Source organism: Phyllobates terribilis, unplaced genomic scaffold (genome assembly GCF_046119375.1).
Source record: "Phyllobates terribilis strain yellow unplaced genomic scaffold, ASM4611937v1 Scaffold_3__8_contigs__length_932513732, whole genome shotgun sequence".
Taxonomy (NCBI): Eukaryota; Metazoa; Chordata; class Amphibia; order Anura; family Dendrobatidae; genus Phyllobates; species Phyllobates terribilis.
The window spans coordinates 465,723,616-465,746,043 of NW_027362763.1; the positions used below are offsets into that span (position 1 = coordinate 465,723,616).

The 22,428-nt window shown below is 42.2% G+C and overlaps 1 long non-coding RNA gene across 1 annotated transcript; it reads right to left on the reverse strand.

Moving 5' to 3' along the window:
- Positions 1–1,425: 1,425 nt before the first annotated feature.
- Positions 1,426–9,531, reverse strand: LOC141259581 (uncharacterized). Its single transcript, XR_012318438.1, has 2 exons — positions 9,303–9,531; positions 1,426–5,016 (listed from the first exon to the last, which is right to left on the reverse strand). It is a non-coding gene; the product is annotated as an uncharacterized lncRNA (long non-coding RNA).
- Between the last annotated feature and the right edge of the window lie 12,897 nt (positions 9,532–22,428).

The window sequence follows — 22,428 nt, forward strand, 5'->3', positions numbered from 1 at the left end:
GAGGGAAGGCTCCAGAGATTGAGGGGATCCCAGGGGCACGGTGAGTGCAGGAAACCACCCGTGCGCCCGAATCTGCAGGAACGTGGAGGGATCAGGCTGTAGAGGGGACCGGCCCCTAAACTAGTGGAGAACTACAAGGCTCAGCTAGATAACCGGAGGCTGCTGTACTTGCAAGGTGCAGCTGCCAACCACCACAATTATATCGCCGAAAAGGTGGCCACAGAGGGTCCAGGGGACTGCAGGTCGCCCGACAAGATCCGAGGCTACCGGCTTGAGACACTGATTGTGAGGCGCAGGGCAGGAGGGTGAGAGCCAGCGCAGGAAGACGACCGAGGAAGGCACATAGAGCGGGTCCCATTTAAGTACTCCTGAGATACTTGAGAGATTGCTGAACCCCTTCCTTGGTGAACGCAGGACGACGTGGGAGGTTACTCTGGTACTTTTAGCCTGGAGTTCAACAACTGTGAGTAAACCTTGAAGACTGCACCCCACTGTGTCCTAGAATTATTATTTGTGCCATCCCCTGCACTACACTGCACAGCAATATCTACCTCATCTAAAACATCACTGCACCGCCCTGGAGTTTAGCTCTACCTGTGGAGAGCTGAACCTACTCTGCTGCGTCACCATCAGCTCCAGGGGATCTGCACTGTAGCTGCGGCTCCATATAGCTGCATACCACAGGTGGCGTCACGAACATTAAACTATAAAAACTATAAATCCCCTTTTATTGATCGCCCTGGATCACGGAGCGGGTCACTGCCACTGTGACATCCCCCAGCACCGACCGGCCCGGCTACCGAGTACCCCACGGCCCAGGGTTGCGCGTCACATAAACGTGAATGGATGTCTAAAGGTGCACAAACGTGAATGGGGGTCTGAGGGTGCACAAACGTGAATGAGGTCCTAAAGGTGCACAAACGTGAATGGGGGCCTAAAGGTATACAAACATGAACAGGGACTACTTTAAGCATATGTTGTGACTTGTGGGTAAGGGAATAAAAACAATCCACTTGGTCATTTATCTTGTCACTTTATCGCCGCAGGCAGGCTACTTTTCCATGGGGCACCCTGTACCAGATAAATAGCTTTACATTTTTGACTACAAAACAAAGCAGAACATGGCTACCAACCTCTTCAGTAATCCCTTTATTCCTCTCTGGTTTTCCTCCTGTCATCCCCACATTACTAGTGCCTTATTATAACACATGATGATTACCTAACATTTACATACAGTATTACTACAATCTGTTCAGTGTGTTCAGATGTAAATGTTCCCATCAGCAGGCGTCCTTCCCCAAACCTGCTGTGTCTATAGGTAAATCTTGCTTTGAGTACAACCTGGACAAAGATGCTTCGATGATCAGATAGATAAACAAGCGTTGTATAATGAAAAGTGTGTGCAGTCATTAAAACATCACCAAATTTCATTTTTCATTTTTTCATTTTTATTTCATTTGATTAAATTAAACTTACAAAATGATAATTCACTATTGTAGAGGTCGATATATATCCTGGCACATACTGTATAAGTAACACAGTTAATTCAACAGAACATCAAACCCAGAGATTTTTCAGTCAATTAATTGAGTCCTAAAGCATATATTCCTATATTTATGCTATTTATAAAGAATGGCATTCAACCAGAGTGTTTAGCTGGTATTCTGGGTAACAAGTAGTATAGTATGACATTGTACTGGTCATATTCAACAACTAGAAGTCGTATCACAGCACAGTCAATGACTACAGGTGAATGACATGGAAAAACAATTACCCTTACATATAACATTACAAAGCAAAAATTTCCATAATGCACGAATATAAATGGCTTACAGCTATCTAGACAATTTTCGTTACCTTTGGAACTATATAATTAAAAACATAATTGAGAATAAAAGAAATCATTAAGGAACCCTCTGAGCAAAACTGATACACTATGGCATGTCTTGTGCAAGACCTGAAGGGGCGCTGTAGGTCCACAGCCATTCAAAGAATACCAGAGAGAGGATGTACAGGTCCCTCTGACCTTTCATATAGCAGAGTTTTGCATGGCGAGCCCCCTTAAAATTTAATATTTTAGCAAGTGTCAGGAAAACTGATACAGTTATGTTTAAGAAGTCTAAGACATACTATTTTATGTAGGATACATTAAATGTTAGCTAATATTTTTTAAGAAAGTTGTTTCTCTTATGTAGTTCTCTCTGAGGGTTAAAGGCGGAGGGGTGATCTACCTTCATAAGCAATTTCCCATATAGTACACCTAAAAAGAATGATAAAAGAGTTCAAAATTAGTGAAAACTCACAAGACCCCTGTTTGATTGTATGAATTGTTTCTCAAGGAGCAATTACAATTTCATGCAGATCAAAAAAGAAAGTCCCCGATTGATCACTTGCATTTCATTTTAAGTCACTTTTCTTTTTTTGTCCTGTGGTATTGACATTTTTTGGTGCCCAATTCAAAATGGAGAGCATCATTAATGAATTTGGTGCTAAGTCAATAATGGGCCTTGAACTGCTTTTTCGACTTTTGGTGCCAAAGGTCGCAACTGGGTGCCAAAAGTCACAAAAATTGCATCAAAATTTGACATACTCAAAAATACACCAAGTGGTGTGACTGAAGTGAACTTGTGCAAAATTTTGCAACTTTTAAAAAAGTTGCAATTGATGAATCACGCCAAAACATCTGGAATCGCTACACTTTGCCCACAAAGCGGAAAACCCCCCAAAAAACGGGTGAGCACATATAAAATAGACTTAAAAGAAAAGGCAAAAAATGAATGAATTGGGTGCAAACAAAAAAACAACGCAAAATGATGCAATGATGAATCGGGGCCATAGTCTTAAAAGTATTAAGGAGAAAGAAGGACAATTCATAGGAATCCATTGTATAGTTTGCTTAAAGGGGTTGTCTTGGACTTTGACACTGATCCTAAGCATAGGTCATTAATGACATTGATCGTCAACCTAGGTTATCAGTATCAGATTGGACAGTGTCTGACACCCGGAACTCCAAACAATCAGCTGTTAACAGGTCCCACAATGGTCTGAAGTACACAATATATGGAGCCAGAGCTCCACAGCTCCATAAACTATGTAGTGGTCGTACTCAGGCACTTAATCTCAGCTCCCACTAAGTGGACAACCCCTTTAGGGTATTTATTTAGCACTGTTTTATTGTACTGTAAAAGAATGACACATTTGCCATTGTTATTGTTTTTTTATATCTATTTCAATGAGAATAATCACTTGAAAAATACATGCAAAATACTGCAGGTACACATATTGAAAGATGGCGTAGTCAAATCATTGCATTGCAAACAGAGGAAGTTTTCTTTATTTAGGCCAGTTTCATACACAAATGTTTTGCGGACCGTTCTCAGACCACGATGCACAATCTGGCTACGAGTCTCCTGACCCAAACTCGGTAGCTTCATATATGCCTCCGGAGACCGCAGCTGGACTGTGCACATGGCTATGTGACACCGGCTTTCCTGTGATACTGATGTTACTGTTAGTATTGCATTGTTAAAGAAGCACTCCTCCCATCAAAGTTTTTATCCTCTTAATATATTGCAATCATCATATTATATAGCACTGTGTACTTACAATTGCTCATTTTCTCTTTCTAACCAGCTAATTCTTCTCTTTTCCATTAGGTCTATGACATCACATAATTGAAAACTGACTAGCTGACTCCTTCTAAGCTCTATGTAGAAACAGGAGGTCAGTTTTCTCTGCACAAGTCACGAGTCACTGCAAAAGTCTATGGCAGGGGGAGGAGGGAGCAGCTGGGTCAGAAGTTGAAGAGGGGAATGATTTATGTAGGGAAAATAGACTTCCTGTTTCTACACAGAGCAGAGAAAGGAGAAGAATTAGCTGGGTAGAAAGGCAAAATGAGCAATTGTAAGTACACAGCACCATATAATATGATGATTGCAATATATTAAGAGGATAAAAACTTTGATGGGAGGAGTGCTTCTTCTTTAAGAATAAATACATAAGGGTTATTTCACCTTGAAATTACATTTATACTCTATATAAAGGAGAAATATACCAATTGTGCCTTTATTTACTGGTAAATATATCTCAAGTAACAAATAGGTGAGTTAAATCAGAACTGACAAGACTTGTGGAAAGACTAGCCGGCAATGAAATACTTTGACTCCAGACTGACGGGATGATGAGTCCGAAGAACAATGCAGTTTTTGTCCATCACACTAGTACAATGAATTCCTTTCATGTAAGGGAGCTTTATCTTCCTGCTCAGGGAAAGTTTCCATGCTGCTTGATATAGGTACAGAGCATGTAGCGGTCATTGACACACACAAGCAGGTGGAATAGAAGAAAAATCATAAAGCAGCATTTACCATATTATTTATTCATGAAAATGACTCGCAATGTAGCGGTATAGAATATATAAAGCATATATGTGCTACTTTTCAGAAATATGCACAATGCAGCCTGCAAGTCCTTTAAGTTTGGAGATGGTATATTTTTTTTTTATCCCAGCGACATATATACTTTAAACAAGATTTTCAGCCACTATTACAGTCTTGTTAGAGTTCTTTGTGGACTATTAATTCATTAATTACATTTTGACGATTTTGGAAACTCTTTGTGGAGTAGACACTCAAGATTTTTAATTCCATATAGGGGAAGCCTGAGTAAGTGAAGACGAGCCTCTGGGTCAGATGGGGCGTGCATTGATCTTGGTTAGGACTACATTTGCCTTTCCACGGTGTGCTTGATAATGAGAATACAAGAGCGCAGAGGTGTCAGAGAGTGTTATAGCGGCAAATATGTCACAGTCTCTTAACAGCAAACATGTAACATGGAAGCCAAGATAAGGAAGAAAGCAGAGGATGAGTACAAGGGCTCTGCATGCCCATGGACCGTTGTACTGTTCGTGGAGGTTGTGACCAGTGGGGCTCCACCTGGATTTGAAGGGGATGATGCGTTTTGCCCACCCAGGGTTGTACTGGTAGCATTGTATTTAGGAGTAGACTGACTGTAGACCTAAAATATTCAGATATAAATCAGAATAAGTTATACATTGAAAACTATCAGTATCATCATTCATTACTATATGTTATATCCAATGCATTCAAGTTAATGGGGTGGTCCGAAGTCAAAGTAAATTTCATTCTAAATCCTTATCTACTTTGTGCCATAATTGAAACTAATTTCTAGTATACTTGCATTAAAAATTCCCTATCATTCCCTAACTACACCATTTAACAGCATTTCTACTTTTTTTCCCCTACATCCTTTCTGATTACACTTCTTTTGAGAATCCCAGTGCAAGCTGGGATACTCAAATGAAGCGTTATCAGGGGGCACAGGCTGTGGTCACTGCCGCAGCCACTGGGCTAGTCCCTTCTGTGTCCCTTCGCACTATGCACTGTGCACATTGACAGCGCCCACTATGTTGACAGCTCAGATCAGCAGTAACAAGCCACAATACCCAGCATGCAGAGACGAGCACTGCCCCAGCTGGTGACGTCACTGATCTTTTCACGCCAGGTATTCTGACATGGATTGGTTGTTGGTTTGTCACTGCAGATCTGAGCTGGCAGATCATTTAAGAGATGGGGCAGAGGCTATGGCAGTGACCTGACTTGCAGGCGCGGCGTGGTGTTGCTAGATCATTACTACTGACCATAGCCGGCAAGAGAGCGCACTGTCACTGTACATATCGCACAGTAACAGAGCAGGGACTAGCCTAGCCTCTGAAACAAAGGTCACCAATGACACTTCCTTTCAGGGAGGGGGCATGGGCTGCGGGAATGACCATCTGCCCCCTGATGACGCTTCACTTGAGTATCCCAGCATGCATTGGGATTCTCATACAAAGCATCATCAGAAAGGAAGTAGGTAGTTAATGTAGTTAGGGAAGGATAAGGGATTTTGAATGCAAGTATGTTAGAAATTAGTTTAGATTATGCCACTAAATAGGGATTTAGAATGAAATTTACTTTGACTTTCAAACACCCCTTTAAGCTAAAAGACAAAAGTAAGAAATTCTTCAAGATGGCAGAGAGTTAAAACAATATACTAAATAGGTGCACTCAGTTATGTAATACTGTTTTCCCCATCAGGCTCTCCAAGATCAGGGTTTATGGCTCTCTAGCTGTTAGCAGCTACAACAATTATTATTTACCAGTGATGCCATGTGAAGAATAAAATCACCAGCACTCTGCTCCTCGTTCAGTGTCATATTACCATACAGTTAGCACTCTATAACTGGAAATTGCTGTTTAGCATTTACCGTTTTATTGGTTTCATTTAATTTGTTGTATAAATAAGTTCAACTTACAATTTTTTATATCTTTCATTGACTTTTCTTTATTCTACTTCATTTGCTATATTTGAATATTTATTTATTTTACTCTCTTATATAGCGCCATTAATTCCACAGTGCTTCACAGACATTATCATCACTGTCCCCATTGGGGGGACCAAACTAAATTCCCGATCAGTATGTCTTTGGAGTGTGGGAGAAAATCCACACAAACACGGGGAGAACATACAAACTCCTTGCAGATAGTTGTCCTTGGTGGGATTTAAACCCAGGACGCCATCGCTACAAAGCTGCAGTGCTAACTACTGAGCCACCATGGCTCTCTAGGTTAATACACAACTATAATAATAAGTTGAGTCCAACATTAAGGGCGCTGACAGACGACGATATAACACAGACAACGATCGCTTCGCAATGCTCAGCCTGGCCGGCGGCACTCCTAACCTGTGCATGACAGCTGCATAGAAACACGAGTCAGGAGAGCCGCCAGCTAGTCCGAGCATTGCGATGCGATCATCGTCCGTGTTATGCGGCCATCTGACTGTGCCCTAAAAGGAACCTGTCAGCAGATTCGTGATGCCCAACTGTGAGCAGCATGCTACAGAGACCGGATACATTATTGCAGATATGTATATTTTATTCTGGAGCACTGCGGCAAGAAAACATACCAATTCCCACCGGCTTCACCATGCCCCACTCACCTAAATTGACAGGTCTTTCCTTGTCTATGTATAGGGAAAGACCCATCAGTCTAGGAGAGTGGGCAGGAAGAGACACTGGGGACCTGTCTTTTGGATGAGTCACCTCATCTCCATTATTGGAGAGATGTATGTTTTACTATGAAATAACATTTAGAATAAAACATATTTAAAACGCCAGTTGGTAGTGAGGTGACTAGTCCAAGAGACAGGTCCCCCAACAGTGATTCCCGCCTTGCTCACCTAGACTTACAGGTCTCTCCCTATACACGCACCTGTCAATGTAGGTGAGTAGAGCATGTAAGCTGGAGGAATGGGTATGTTTTCTCTGAAATTCCACATTGCCTAAGAGAAAAACTTGCATGTCTACAATAATGTATCCAATCTCTTAGTCTTGCAGCTTGTGGTTCAGGCAGCATGAATCAATTGGCAGGTTTGCTTTAAATATTCGACTCATACAAATATTACTCTTGACTTATATCGTAATATCTGCCATGTCATGTTCTATTGATGGACTGCCCACTTTTGTATCCACTCTTGTGTTTGGCATAAAAAAATGGCACCAAAAAAACGACATGTGTAATGTCGACCTAAGGTTGGACTCACACATGAAGCTCTTGATACTTCTGAGGTGCATTTTAGGAGCTTCCTCAAACCACTTTAGCTGTTGTATGTCTCGATTTCCTACCTAGACTATGGCACCTGTAAAATGAAAATGCTATTTCCCTCAATCCTATTCCTTTGTTAATGATTCTTAGTTTTTTTCACATTTGCCCCATCTGTGCCCTATGTACTCTACAATTTGAGGTGTATACACTAGACTTTGCCCATATAGGAGTAGGTGCCTTTTTTTTTTACATTCTTAATGCATATCTAGTAAAATTACATGTTTTGGTGGAGTTTTTGTCCTGTGGTTCTAGTTTTTTTTTCACATTTCGCAATCAAAATAAACAATAATATCACTTGGCATTAGGAAGGAAACTATAAAAGCGTTACAGAATGGAGGATTGATGTGTGAAACTATTAGTTGTAAACGTAAGCTTCAGATGACACTGCATGAAGGAAGATATGACATTTTCACCAAACATTTTCCTTTAGAAGTGGGAGAAAGGCAATGTAGCTACAAAGTCAAAGCAACACTAAAAAAAGCAGTAGGCTATGTTCACATCCATTGTTTTTGCTGCTTTTTCTGCAGCCAAAACCTGCTCTTTTGACAGTTAAAACATTGTATCCTAAATGGCTATTTTTTTTTAGCATTTTTGCTTCAAAAATATGGTGAAAACACAATTTTTTCACTTTCTCATAACTTTCTATGGGTGAAAAAAAGGCAGCAAAAATGCAGAAAGAATTGACAAGCTGCAAATTTTAAAAACGTTGCAGTTCTCAAATTCATCCACGAATATTAAAAAATAAAAAACAAGTGTGTGCATGAGATTTCAGAAATCTCGTAGCTTTTGTTGGTACTGTAAAAGGCAGCTTTTAAATAACATAAAAAAATGCAGCAAAAAAAGGTGCGAAAGCTTTATGTGTGAACATAACTTAATGCAGTGAAAAGCGCTTCTTATGCAATATGCTGGCACCATATGTAGTATTTTGTGTTATTATTTTAGAAATCCTAGATAGAAATATCTGACTATTATTTCTGTTTCAAAAGACAGATGCATGAAGCTCTTATTTGCCCAATTATTAATTCCACAGACCTTACGATGACCAAAAAGTCACTGCAAATATGGTACAATAAGCACAAAAAAAGGTTGAAAGTGTACCAATGAGGTATGCAAAGATTGCACGTACGTGGATCTAAAGGGAATCACGTACAACATTTCAGATCTAAGTATACTAAATATATATTTTCCAATGCATGACTCAAACTGGGGAATTGTGAAGCTGATGGACTATGTCTGCGGAAATTACTCTTAAACTAGAAGTGATGCAAGACTGATTACATATGTTTAAGATCACCAGATGTGTATTGTGAGCATAGTCTCATTACTTCTTAAATTCATGGCAACTGGTTGTGAAATCTATTTACAATGTAAGTGGTAAAACAGCTTCTATAGATATCATGATGATATATAAATATATATACTGTATACATATATATTCTATATATTAATATATATATATATATATTATATTTATTATATACATTACTTACTACCACATTAGATGCTTAGGATCAAAATGAGGGAAAAATTGTTCAAATAGTATTATGATCAAGACTTTGTACAATATTATGTGTTTGAAATATATTTCTGTTCTGGTTACAGTAAAGTACAATGTAATAAAGGTGTAAGCCTCACCTGGCTGGGTATGAGAAAGGTCAGTAGGACCACTCCTAGACAGAGAATAATGATCTGATTCATCCTGCTCACAGTTCTAGCTGTGCCCCCTGATTTCTCTTTGCTCCTGTTGTACTTGCCAGCTGTTGTGTTCCTTTCTTTTCAGAAGGGTGACTGGCTCTGGTAGGGGTTTTTATGTGTTATGTAGGAGATAGCAGTACCCATGACGTGCTGGTTTCCTCCCTCCCCATCACATGGTGCTACACCTCATCCACCCTCATTCTTCCCTATCTTCATGCAGACCCCTTATCTTTTTGAGCTTGCATTTTTAATGTGGTTATGGCCTTTGTCTCTAAACTTTAGTGTTTCTCTTATTATTGCTGGTTCAGTCAGTATGAGGGCTTTTTTTTTCATTTAACCATAAATTTTCAATTTTGGGATCTTAATTGAGGACTTTTTATCGCACTTGTTATAGATACAGTTTCATTCACTAAACAATATGTTGTTTTTTTGGGGGGGGGCGGGTTTTCTTGTTTTTCATTTTTTTTCTTGTTTTTTTGTTTTTCATTTTTATTTACAGTTTTGGTTTACTTTTACTATTTTTTCTTTATTAACATTTGTAATTACAGTATTATTGGATACGTCTTATTATTTGATCTTATTAGTAATTTTTCAATATAATATAATAGAATAGAATTACTGTTCTGCATTTAACAAATGTAAATTATTGATATTATGTGTCCATTAGCCAGTCAGATATCATTGGAGTTTTAGGAGTGTTTCACTAAAGTATATAACACTGCCAGTAATAACAACAGTGACCCCTAAAGGCTGTGACTGTTATCTCTCAACCTGAAAAGTAGAAAATAAGACACAGTCCCCTTACACCATGTTTTGACGTGAGCTAAAGATGCTTCACTATTGCCTTGTGTCTAAGCTTTGCCAATTTTACAAGAGCATGGCAGGGGTGTATTTCTATTCTGTTTTTGCTCTGAATTGAGCACATACACCTTGAAAATCTCCTTAAAGGGGTTGTCCACTACTATTAATAATGTGCCAATCTATTTTTATGAAGAATAGGAGTTTCTTTGTAATTACCTTACGTTGCTGTTTCTGCCTGTGAGCGGCGCTATCACAGGCATCACATGACCCCCGGCGGCAGCCAGCTCTGACATCCGTTGATGTCACGTCATGGTTCCGGATGCAGCCGCGGGTCTATCTTCTGCGTTTCACGGTGGATGCAGGGCTGTGGGCAGGGTTACCCCACACGTCACACCTGGCATCCACCACACGCTCTCCCTCTCCTCATTCATTGGGAAAGCGCGTGGTGGATGCTGGGTGTGACGCAACCCAGTATCCTCCGTGGGAACACGTCACTAATGTCATGCCTCACTTGATGTGACATCAACGCGGAGTCACGTGAACATAAGGTAATTACAAATAAGCTTCTTTTCACCATAAAAATAGATTGGCACATTATTGTTAGTACCGGACAACCCCTTTAAGTAGTTTATTGTGGAACAATTTACCATTCACCAGTGTAGTGTAGTGGAAAATAGGAAAAAAATAAATCATTGGGATGAAATTGTGAAAAAAAAACATTTTGCCAAAGTTTTTTAAATTTGTTTTTACGGTGTTCTTTCTGTGGTAAAAAATGATCAGGAAACATTATTCTCGAGGTCAGTATGATTACGACAATTCTAAATTTGCAGAGATTTTTCTTTTATTTAGGTGTTACAAAAAATTTCAAAGTTTGTTAAAAAAAAATAGTTTCTGTCGCCATTTTCCAAGACCAGTAACATTTTTATTTTTCTGTCTGTGTGAAGGTTTATTTATTTTTTTTTTTGCAAGCTTATGGTTTTATTGATACCAGGTATACATGATTTTTGGATCATTTCTTGTTGTATTTTGTAGGGAAATGTGGTGCACAAAACCAGTGTTTCCCAAACCCCATCCTCATGGCCCCCAACACATCATGTTTTCAGGATTCTCTTAGTATTACACAGGTGAGAGAACCTGTGGCAGTTTTTGGCTGATTTTGGCTTACAAATACTGACCAAATACTGAACATGTGAACATGGCCTTAATAATTTTTTCATCTGTGCAACACTAAGAAAATCCTGAAAACACGACTTGTTGGGGACCGTGGAGTTTGGGAAACACTGTACAAAACAAATCCGCACTTCTTGTATTTCAATTTCTTTTCTTTTTAATATTGTTAAGCATAGGGGTTAATTAGCGCTATATTTTTATAGATTGAACTTTTATGGCTGTGACAATAAAAGATATATAATTTTTTAAATTTCTTTTTTTTTAATAGTGAGGAAGAGGGGTGTGATTCAACTTTTTAATTTTTTTAAATATTTTTTTAACATTTTCACTCTTATTTTTTAGATTCTTTTGGGGATTTGGACCTGCAATGATCTGATCGCTTATACTACAGTGGCTTGAGAAAGTATTCACCCCCTTGGCATTTTTTGTGTTTTGTAATCTCACAAATTGGATTTCATGTTTTTTTTTTTGAGGGTTTGCATCTTTTCATGTAAAGAAAATGCCTACAACTGTGTTTTTCTTTTTATTGTGAAGTAAACAACAAATAGGACAAAATAATTGAAAACTTCAGTGTTCATAACTATTCACCCCCCTAAAGTCAGTACTTTGTAAAGCCTCCTTTTGTGGCAACTAAAGCTGCAAGTCACTTTGGATAAGTCTCTATGAGCTTTCCACATCTGGCCACTGGGATTTTTGCCCATTCCTCAAGGCAAAACTGCTCCAGTGCCTTCAAGTTAGATGGTCTTCTCTGTGAACATCAATCTTCAAGTTTCACTACAGATTCTCAATTGGATTAAGGTCTGTGCTTTGACTAAACCACTCCAAAACATTTACACTTTTTCCCTTAAACCACTCGTCGTTTTACCAGTGTACTTTGGGTCATTGAGTTATTGGAAGCTGAACCTCCGTTACAGTCTCAAATCACTGACAGACTGAAACATGTTTTGCTCACGAATATCCCTATATTTCGCACCATCCATCTCCCTCTGGACTCTTACCATTTTCCCTGTCCCTGCTGTCAAAAAACATCCCCACAGCATGATGCTGCCACCACCATGCTTCACTGTGGGGATGGTGTTCTTGGGGTGAAGAGCATGTTGGTTTGGTGCCAGACATAGCGTTTACCTTGGTGGCCAAAAAGTTCAATATTGGTCTCATCTGACCACAGCACCTTCCTCCATACATTTGAGGAGTCTCCTACATGTCTTTTGGCAAACTCAAAACGGCCCTTACAATTTTTATGTGTAAATAAAGGCTTTTTTTCTACACGCTCTTCAATAAAGGCCACCTTTTATGGAGTGTACGACTTATTTTGGTCTTATGGACAGATGCTCCAGTCTCTGCTTGGGAACTCTGCAGCTCCTTCAGGGTTACCTTTGGTCTCTGTACTGCCTCTCTGATTAATGCTCTCCTTGCCCGGCTGAGTTTTGGTGGACGGCCCTCTCTTGATGATAATAGATTTGATGGTGCTCCAGGTGATCATCAGAGATTGGGATAATTTTTTTATAACCCAACCCTGACTTTTATTTCTCAACAACTTTGTCCCTGACTTGTTTGGAGATCTCTTTGGTCTTCATGGTGTTGTTTGCTAAGTGGCGCCTCTTCCTTAACCTTAATGACCGCTGATACGCATTAAAACAGTGGCCACTAAGGGGCCTTATTCCCTCATCGCCGTTTTAAAATGATGATCGGGAATAAGGGTAGAGAACCCCCAATAATCTGAAAATCTCTGAGGTGTCAGCTACTGGGGGTAGCTGAGACCGTGGAGAACATGATCAGGGCTGGATGTTCCAGTCCCTGATCACTTGATCGCCGTTATTCAATGAATAACAGTAATCATGTAAAAAAAAGTGTGCCCGCTATTAAAATCATTTCTCTCTCTTCTGACATAATATACATGTCAGAGGAGGGGAAAATGATGTCCCCAAGCCTCTTCGCCCGGTACCTCTGCCATCCCCCGTGCCCTACGGTTCCATCCCCCAGCCCTGCGTGTCCTCCTCCTGAAAAAAAAATGGGGGGCGCATGCACAGTGCACCCGCCGAGATCTGCCAGCTGGCACCTGGCAACAGCAGGGAATTTTCCTATTGGTTCCTGACTTGATCACGGTCATAGAACATATCGCAGTGATCAAAAGCCAATAATTAGTAATTCATCTCCTCTTGTGTCCTCGCCTTAGTCAGATTAAAAAAATGTATTTTATAATTTTTATTTCTTTCATTCTTTGCTGTTAGAGTTAGGCTTCAGCTTAGGGTTGGGCTTAGGGTTAGGATTGGGCTTAGGGTTCAGCTTAGGGTTAGGGTTGGGCTTAGGGTTAGGATTGAGTTTAGGGTTAGGGTTGGGCTTTTTTCAAAAGTAAAAAAAAAAAAAAGATGACGATATGACTAGTTTTGAGCGCAAGTGCTCGCTACTCGAGTTTACATCGGTGCTCGGGTACACACTGAGTATTGCAGGTGCTTGAGTGACATGCTCGAGTCCATGCCCCGCATTTTTCACGGCTGTTAGACAACCAAAAAAAACATACGGGGATTGCCTGCCATAGGGCTCGTTCCTACTTGCGATGCAATCGGACAAGTGCAATCCGATAAAAAATCAGATTGCATTCACCCCAATGTTACCCCATGGTGCAGTTCACATCTGCGATTATTTTTTCATGCTGATTTGGCATGCGAAGACAATAAAAGCATGCTGCGAATGCATCTGCAAATCGTATCGCTCACACCTATATAACTCTATTGGTGCATGTAAAACATCGCACTGCACTCGACTATCACCCGAGTGCAGTGCAATTCCCGCCGACGCCAGCAACTTAATTAGAAATTAATTTCTCCGTCTCCTCCGAAGCTCCGAGTGTCATTAGCATATCACATTCGATGCTCTCGCATCGGAAGTGATACGCTAGTGGGACCCTGGCTATACACGGGCCATCTCCACATGGTTTTTGGTTGTCTAACAAGCATATTTACCTGAGTGACCATGCACATGACACTTTATTGCAGAGTTACTGCTTTCCTCTTTTATATTCTTTTGATTCTGCATTATTTAACAGGGACGTACATACCGCCGGTGCAGCTGCATCAGGGCCGAGAGGTGGAGAGGGCTCTCCGACACCAGTGCCTATTTCAGCTCAATGTTTATCTGAGGGCGCACATCCAGCCGAAATTTATTGCAGCGCAGAGACCCTCCGGCTCCCTGTACTGCAATACTTGTCACCGGTGAATCAGAGGCCGGCAGATGACGTCGGTGTGGCCATCACAGGCGGCACAGGCAGTGATCTTGTTATAGAAATCAAAAAGGGTAAGGTTTGCGAGAGGCTTCAGCACCAAAACCAACCAACCACAGCAATGTTAAGGATTAAACATAACAAACAAAAATTAAGTAAAAAAGAGTATCACACTGTGAGGGACATCAGAAAGAAATAATCAGCTTTAAGATGAAATATGTCTGTTCAAAATCAATCTTTGTAGAAAATATTACATATAAACTGGTAATCCTACCTAATTATACAGTTATATGAAAAAGTTTGGGCACCTCACCAGAAAAGTGACATTAATATTTAGTAGATCCTCCTTTTGCAAAAATAACAGTCTCTAGTCGCTTACTGTAGCTTTTAATGAGTTCCTGGATCCTGGATGAAGGTATTTTTGACCATTCCTCTTTACAAAACAATTCCAGTTCAGTTAAGTTTGATGGTCGCCGAGCATGGACAGCCCTCTTCAAATGATCCCACAGATGTTCAATGATATTCAGGTCTGGGGACTGGGATGGCCATTCCAGAACATTGTAATTGTTCCTCTGCATGAATGCCTGAGTAGATTTGGAGCGGTGCTTTGGATCATTGTCTTGCTGAAAGATCCATCCCCTGTGTAACTTCAACTTTATCACTGATTCTTGAACATTATTGTCAAGAATCTGCTGATACTGAGTGGAATCCATGCGTCCCTCAACTTTAACAAGATTCCCGGTGCCGGCATTGGCCACACAGCCCCAAAGCATGATGGAACCTCCACCAAATTTTACTGTGGGTAGCAAGTGTTTTTCTTGGAATGCTGTGTTTTTTTGCCGCCATGCATAACGCCTTTTTGTATGACCAAACAACTCAATCTTGGTTTCATCAGTCCACAGGACCTTCTTCCAAAAAGAAATTGGCTTCTCCAAATGTGCTTTTGCATACCTCAGCCGACTCTGTTTGTGGCGTGCTTGCAGAAACGGCTTCTTTCGCATCACTCTCCCATACAGCTTCTCCTTGTGCAAAGTGCGTTGTATAGTTGACCGATGCACAGTGACACCATCTGCAGCAAGTTGATGCTGCAGCTCTCTGGAGGTGGTCTGAGGATTGTCCTTGACTGATCTCACCATTCTTCTTCTATGCCTTTCTGATGTTTTTCTTGGCCTGCCACTTCTGGCCTTAACAAGAACTGTCCCTGTGTTCTTCCATTTCCTTACTATGTTCCTCACAGTGGAAACTGACAGGTTAAATCTCTGAGACAGCTTTTTGTATCCTTCCCCTGAACAACTATGTTGAATAATCTTTGTTTTCAGATCATTTGACAGTTGTTTTGAGGAGCCCATAATGCCACTCTTCAGAGGAGATTCAAACAGGAGAACAACTTACAAGTGGCCACTTTAAGTAGCTTTTCTCATGATTGCATGCACCTGGCTATGAAGTTCAAAGCTCAATGAGGTTACAAAACCAAAAAAAGTGCTTTAGTAAGTCAGTAAAAAGTAGGTAGGAGTATTTAAAACAAGAAAATGATAAGGGTGCCCATTCTTATGCACCTGTCAAATTTTGTTTGAATGCAGATTGCACATTTTCTGTTAGTACAATAAACCTCATTTCAAGGCAGAAACATTACTGTGTCCAACAGTTATTACATATATCAAACTGAAATAGCTGTTGCAAAAATACCAATTTTAAGAAAACATTAAGCTTAATATTAATAGGGGTGCCCAAACGTTTTCATATAACTGTATATAGGCTGGTAATCCTACCTGATTATACATATGCATATAACAGATGTAATAATTACTACTCTTTGTATAGTATAGGTAGATCATAGATGTACATTCACAAAAAGGCTTGTCTCTAAGATAGAGTGCATAGTGCATAAGCTTATATAGATTAGAAAACAGCCAGTAGTATATTTGCAAACAGATACAATACCTCAACAGAGAGCTGCTAGAATGTGAGCACATGTAGAGCCTGATGTCCCTCCACCCCAATGCACGTTTCGTGTGTAATACTTCCTCAGGGGGCGTGGTTTGACAGGGGGATGTCTGCACCTAATACGTGTATGACTGGCCAATGAGATGTCAGAAGGAGATCATGTGTGCGCTGTGCTGTTTGGGCATTTGCGGCGCATGAAGCACCAGCCCCAGCTGTGAGGATTCATAAGTCTACAGTCACATAGAGTGACTGCAGATTTAAACCCCAAGGCTGAACAACCACTTTAAGGATTGCTCTATGTGCTTTTGCTAACCATGGTTAGTCCTTAACAGAGCGATCCATATGCACTGATAGAAAACCCCTTTATAAAAAAATAATGTACCCACATATAAAAATGTAATAAACTTCGATTTCATGAATTTCATTAATAAATCATGAACAAGCTTAGTCATTTCCTTAGAATCACAGACCAATATAGACTGCCTAGAAAGGTTGATCAACTGACAGATTCCCTTTAAGAGTATTTTCTAGTATCGACTATGTGGCGCCCCTGCTGCGCATTGGTGCCACAGAACCTAGAAGGGTGCATAGATGGATTTCTCCACAAGAGGCACTCACTACATGCAAACACCTCCACCTTCCACCTCATACCAGCAGAGGGAGCCCTGATAGGGATATATAAAGGGAAGGTGGAGCCAGGCAGCTTAGTCAGTGTTCAGTCTGCAGAGAGACAGGATGCAGCTGCACGCAGGCTGCTGTGTGAGGCAAGCTAGGCCTCCACCAGCCCTGAAGCCTAGTGAAGGCCCTAAGTGGCCCGAAGGCAAGTGGAACTAAGGGGGCAGAGGAGCATAGTAAGCTCACCCTTGTTTATATACCGGACACCGGGTCCGCGCCTACAGGGATCTTTATGACACGTAGGAACAACCGGAATCCCTGGAGAACTACAAGTCCCAGGTTAACCAACCGCTGACCACAGCAGCAGGGTTAGGTACCACTAAGGCTCCAGCAACCAGGAATAGTGGGAACCAGGAGAAAACCCTACCGCCAGATCAGTAGGTACAAGAAGGAAGCAGTAAGCAAGCCAGGCCTAGCTCCAAGCAGGCCCAAAGATTAGAGAGTAAAAGACACAGATCAGGAGGCCTTACACCCGCTCACTGGGGAGAGTCCAGAAATGTACCCTTCACCCTGAGTGCCCTGGACCGTAGATGCATCACCACCAGTAAAGGTATTGAAGTTTGCCCTTGTGTGTGTGCCTGTACTTCCTCTGGGACCGTCCTGCCGTCTCTCTCCTGCTTCCACCATCTTTCTACACCTCTACACTGCCCTGAGGCCTGCTCCATCTGTGGGGAACCGTTCCATCATAGCTGCCCCTAACATCAGCCTCAGTGGACTGTCGCAGCGCTGGTAACCTCTTACCAGAATCCACAGGTGGCATCATGAGTTATTCTAAAACCCCTATAAATATAATCATTCCCCATTTTGTTGACCGCCCTGGGCCACGGACCGGGCCAGCCACCGTGATTTCCCCCATGCATCTAAAGGCCCGGCTGCCAAGTACCCCACGGCCCTGGCGGCGCGTCAACTTCTGGCATCACGAACAGGATTTCATGCCCGCTGCAACAGCAGAGTATTGTGCCCGTTGCCACCGGGTACTGTGCGCCTTTAATGAGAACTGTGTGTTTAACTGTGGCGAAGATTGCCACCATTACTGTGTTGCCGCGCGGGAAGAAGGGCGTAACCGCGGGAAACTGAGAGGCGTACCTGCTGAAGCGCGCAAATCCCAGGACACGCCCCACGCCACGACGACGAACAAGAAAGCACAAGGTCCTGGAAGGAGTCCAGTGAGCGCCCTGACGTCAGACGCAAGCGACGCAAGGTCCTGAAAGAAGACCGTTGCCTGCGGAGCTGCGGCCTACCGAAAGAAAAGGAAAGAAGGTAGGCCACGGTTCACTAGGGGGGCGCAGCGATGTCCGAAGCCCAGCAGAATGCCGCTGCCCTCAACAATGCCCCCGCAGGAGTCTCTTTGTCCGGTGCTGCTCAGGCAGGAGCAGTCACCGCACCAGCAGGAGCTGTGGCATGATGGTGCCCATGGCTCTACAGCATGCCCTAAATGTTCAGAGGGTGAGGGAACTGTTGGAACAGGACACCCTGACTGAACAGGAGGGTAACCAGGATGGGTCACCTACCTCCCATAACCAGGCGCAGCCCAGGAGGGGGCGCCCTTGAGCTACTAGTTTCCCGGTAGCTCTCATGTATCCTGAACTTGGAGTCCGTGAACTATGAGCGGTCTCACCATTGTACATAGTTTGCACCTCCTGAGGTGCCCCCTGGTGGTTTTCACAAGACCACCACCACTAAAACCTGCTTAGCGTGGCCAAACCAGTGGTCCTACACCAGTCCTGCAGCCCGCCCAGGACCTTCGTTGGGGGTTTGGAGCAGGTCCCCCACAAGCCAGCTTACCCGGATGAGAGGGACACACCCGAGGAGGGATCTCATCAAAACTGGTCATTGTAGAACGTAAAGTTGTGTTGCTGCTAATGTGCGTGTGCAGCCCACAAACTGTTTCCTTGTACATAATTGCACTCCCTGGAGTGCCTCTAAAGCTACCTATGCAGTGAAATGAACACCCTGTTAGGGGACTCGCTGACATTTGCTCAAAAACTTTAACTATTTATATATGTGTATTATTGATTATGTTTTTGCAACGTTCAAGAAAAGTGCCTCCCATAAAGGGAAGAAATGTTATTGTTAACCTGTTATGAAAATTGTTTCAGTCCAGGAGTACTGAGTTTTACTAGGGGGGAATGTGGCGCCCCTGCTGCGCATTGGTGCCACAGAACCTAGAAGGGTGCATAGATGGACTTCTCCACAAGAGGCCCTCACTACATGCAAACACCTCCACCTTCCACCTCATACCAGCAGAGGTAGCCCTGATAGGGATATATAAAGGGAAGGTGGAGCCAGGCAGCTCAGTCAGTGTTCAGTCTGCAGAGAGACAGGATGTAGCTGCACGCAGGCTGCTGTGTGAGGCAAGCTAGGCCTCCAACAGCCCTGAAGCCTAGTGAGGGCCCCGAGTGGCCGAATGCAAGTGGAACTAAGGGGGCAGAGGAGCATAGTAAGCTTACCCCGATTTACATACCGGACACCGGGTCCGCGCCTACAGGGATCTTTATGACCCGTAGGAACAACCGGAATCCCTGGAGAACTACAAGTCCCAGGTTAACCAACCGCTGACCACAGCAACAGGGTTAGGTACCACTAAGGCTCCAGCGACCAGGAATAGTGGGAATCAGGAGAAAACCCTACCGCCAGATCAGTAGGTACAAGAGGGAAGCAGTAAGCAAGCCAGGCCTAGCTCCAGGCAGGCCCGAAGCTCAGAGAGTAAAAGACACAGATCAGGAGGCCTTACACCCGCTCACTGGGGAGAGTCTGGAAATGTACCCTTCACCCTGAGTGCCCTGGACTGTACCTGCATCACCACCAGTAAAGGTATTGAAGTTTGCCCTTGTGTGTGTGCCTGTACTTCCTCTGGGACTGTCCTGCCGTCTCTCTCCTGCTTCCACCATCTTTCTACACCTCTACACTGCCCTGAGGCCTGCTCTACCTGTGGGGAGCCGTTCCATCATAGCCGCCCCTAACATCAGCCTCAGTGGACTGTCGCAGCGCTGGTAACCTCTTACCAGAATCCACAGGTGGCGTCACAAATTATTCTAAAACCCCTATAAATATAATCATTCCCCATTTTGTTGACCGCCCTGGGCCACGGACCGGGCCAGCCACCGTGATTTCCCCCAAGCATCTGAAGGCCTGGCTGCCGAGTGCCCCACGGCCCTGGTGGCGCGTCAACTACTATGCACCTCCTTTCTGTAAGGGGCCCAAAAATAATTTTCTAGTCAGGAGTTTGGACTTTTACTGAAAAAAAGCAATCTGTATAATGTATTTGTTGGTAATGAGTCATGTAACTAAATCCTAGTAGAAAGGCATGGAACTGAACTCTTCAGGCTTTCTACAATTGCACACAAAGCTATGTGTGAGTCATTTACAAAGTATAAAAATTGCTGAAAAGGGAGGCCTTTACTCTAACCCACCTATTTCGTCAGCAGAAGTATGAACAGGAATATTCTTATTCAGAACCTTTTCATCATCAGTTTGTTAGGTTACTATAATTCGTTTTTCTTTTGCTTTTTTTTAACGGCCTTCGACTTGATCTCAAGCCATGGCCACTTGATTTATGAACAATCTGTAGGAAGATCGATCTTGTGCAAGCCTAGCTACATCCTCCAAGGTCTTCTCTGCCGTTATCTTGATAGTATCGTACGTAGAGGGGACCTCGCTCACAAAATTATATATCAGTGAGAAAAGATTCACTATACCATGAGTTTTCATCATTTAAACTTCAGCTCTTTCTGGGATTTTCAGTCCAGTGGGTGGTCCTATCATTGACTGACAGCTTTCTTTGTATAAATGTGCATGCAGATATAGCTGTCAGTCACTGATTGGACAGCCCACAGGCCAAGAAAGAGTAGAAGTTTAAATGATGAAAACACAGGTTATACTGAATCTTTTCTCACACAATTATATATCAATCTTCTCAGCTCCCCCTGCTTTATAACATGAGGCCTGCAGATTAGACTGCATTATCATGGTGACAGGTTCCCTTTAAAGATTGTTAAGTATTCGTGAGGCAATTTTGATTCCTTCTTCTCTTTCGGCAAGTCCAGACTTCTTTAAAATAGCTGCTGCATATAAATTGAAGAAAAATGATAACAGGATGCAGCCTTGGCTGACATCTCGCTCTACTCTGAACCATGTGGTGTCACCGTGTTCCGTTCAGACTGTTGCTTCTTGGTCAATGTAAAGGTTCTTAATGAGGCTGATCAGATGGTTCAGCGCACCCATATCCTTCACGGTATTCCAAAGTTTCTGGTGATCAACACAGTCGAAGGCTTTGTTGTAGTTGATGAAGCAAAAATAAATCTCCTTGCTGTATTCTTTGGCCTTTTCCATTATCCATCTAATGCTAGCAATCACTGCTCTTGTTCCTTTGCCTTTTCTGAATTCTGCTTGTTCCTCTGACAGTTCTTTGTCAAAGTAAGGGTAAGGGTATGACCATCTTTGCAGGATCTTCAGTAGTATTTCGCTGGCATGGTATCAGGTATGAGTGCAATAGCTTCTACAGTCGGTATCATCTCCCTCCTTCGCAATAGGACTAAACACTGATCTTGTTCAGCCCTTGGGCCATTTACCAGTTTTTTATATCTATTGACAGAGGTGTGTGGTGACATCCTTTGCTACTTCAGAAGACTTCATACATCATATAATGCATACAGTCAGGGTACAAAAAATCTGAAAAGTCAACAAGCAGTAAATCTAAAAGTGTACCCACAAGAGAAATGACAGTCAAATGTTCAGCACAAAGAGCATTAACAAAGCATATACAAAAAAATCATCTTTGACCTTCAATCTGGTTCCTTTGTCTTGGTTTTACCGTTCCCCACAATTGGCTCCTCTTATACATAAATACCCTTTCTGCTTGGTGTGGCATCACTTTCTCAGAGTCTTCCTCAGAGGAAGGCTTGACCACAAAAACGCATGTCGGGGAAGAGGCATCTTACCACAGCTGAAGTAAAAACCTTACGCTGTACAATTTCTTGCTACTTTTGGAGCTATCAAGTTGTGCTCATGTTTATATACGCTGCTCAAAAAAATAAAGGGAACACTCAAATAATACACCCTAGATCTGAATGAATGAAATATTCTCATTGAATACTTTGTTCTGTACAAAGTTGAATGTGCTGACAACAAAATCACACAAAAATCATCAATGGAAATCAAATTTATTAACCAATGGAGGCCTGGATTTGGAATCACCTCCAAAATTGAAGTGGAAAAACACACTGCAGGCTGATCCAACTTTGATGTAATGTCCTT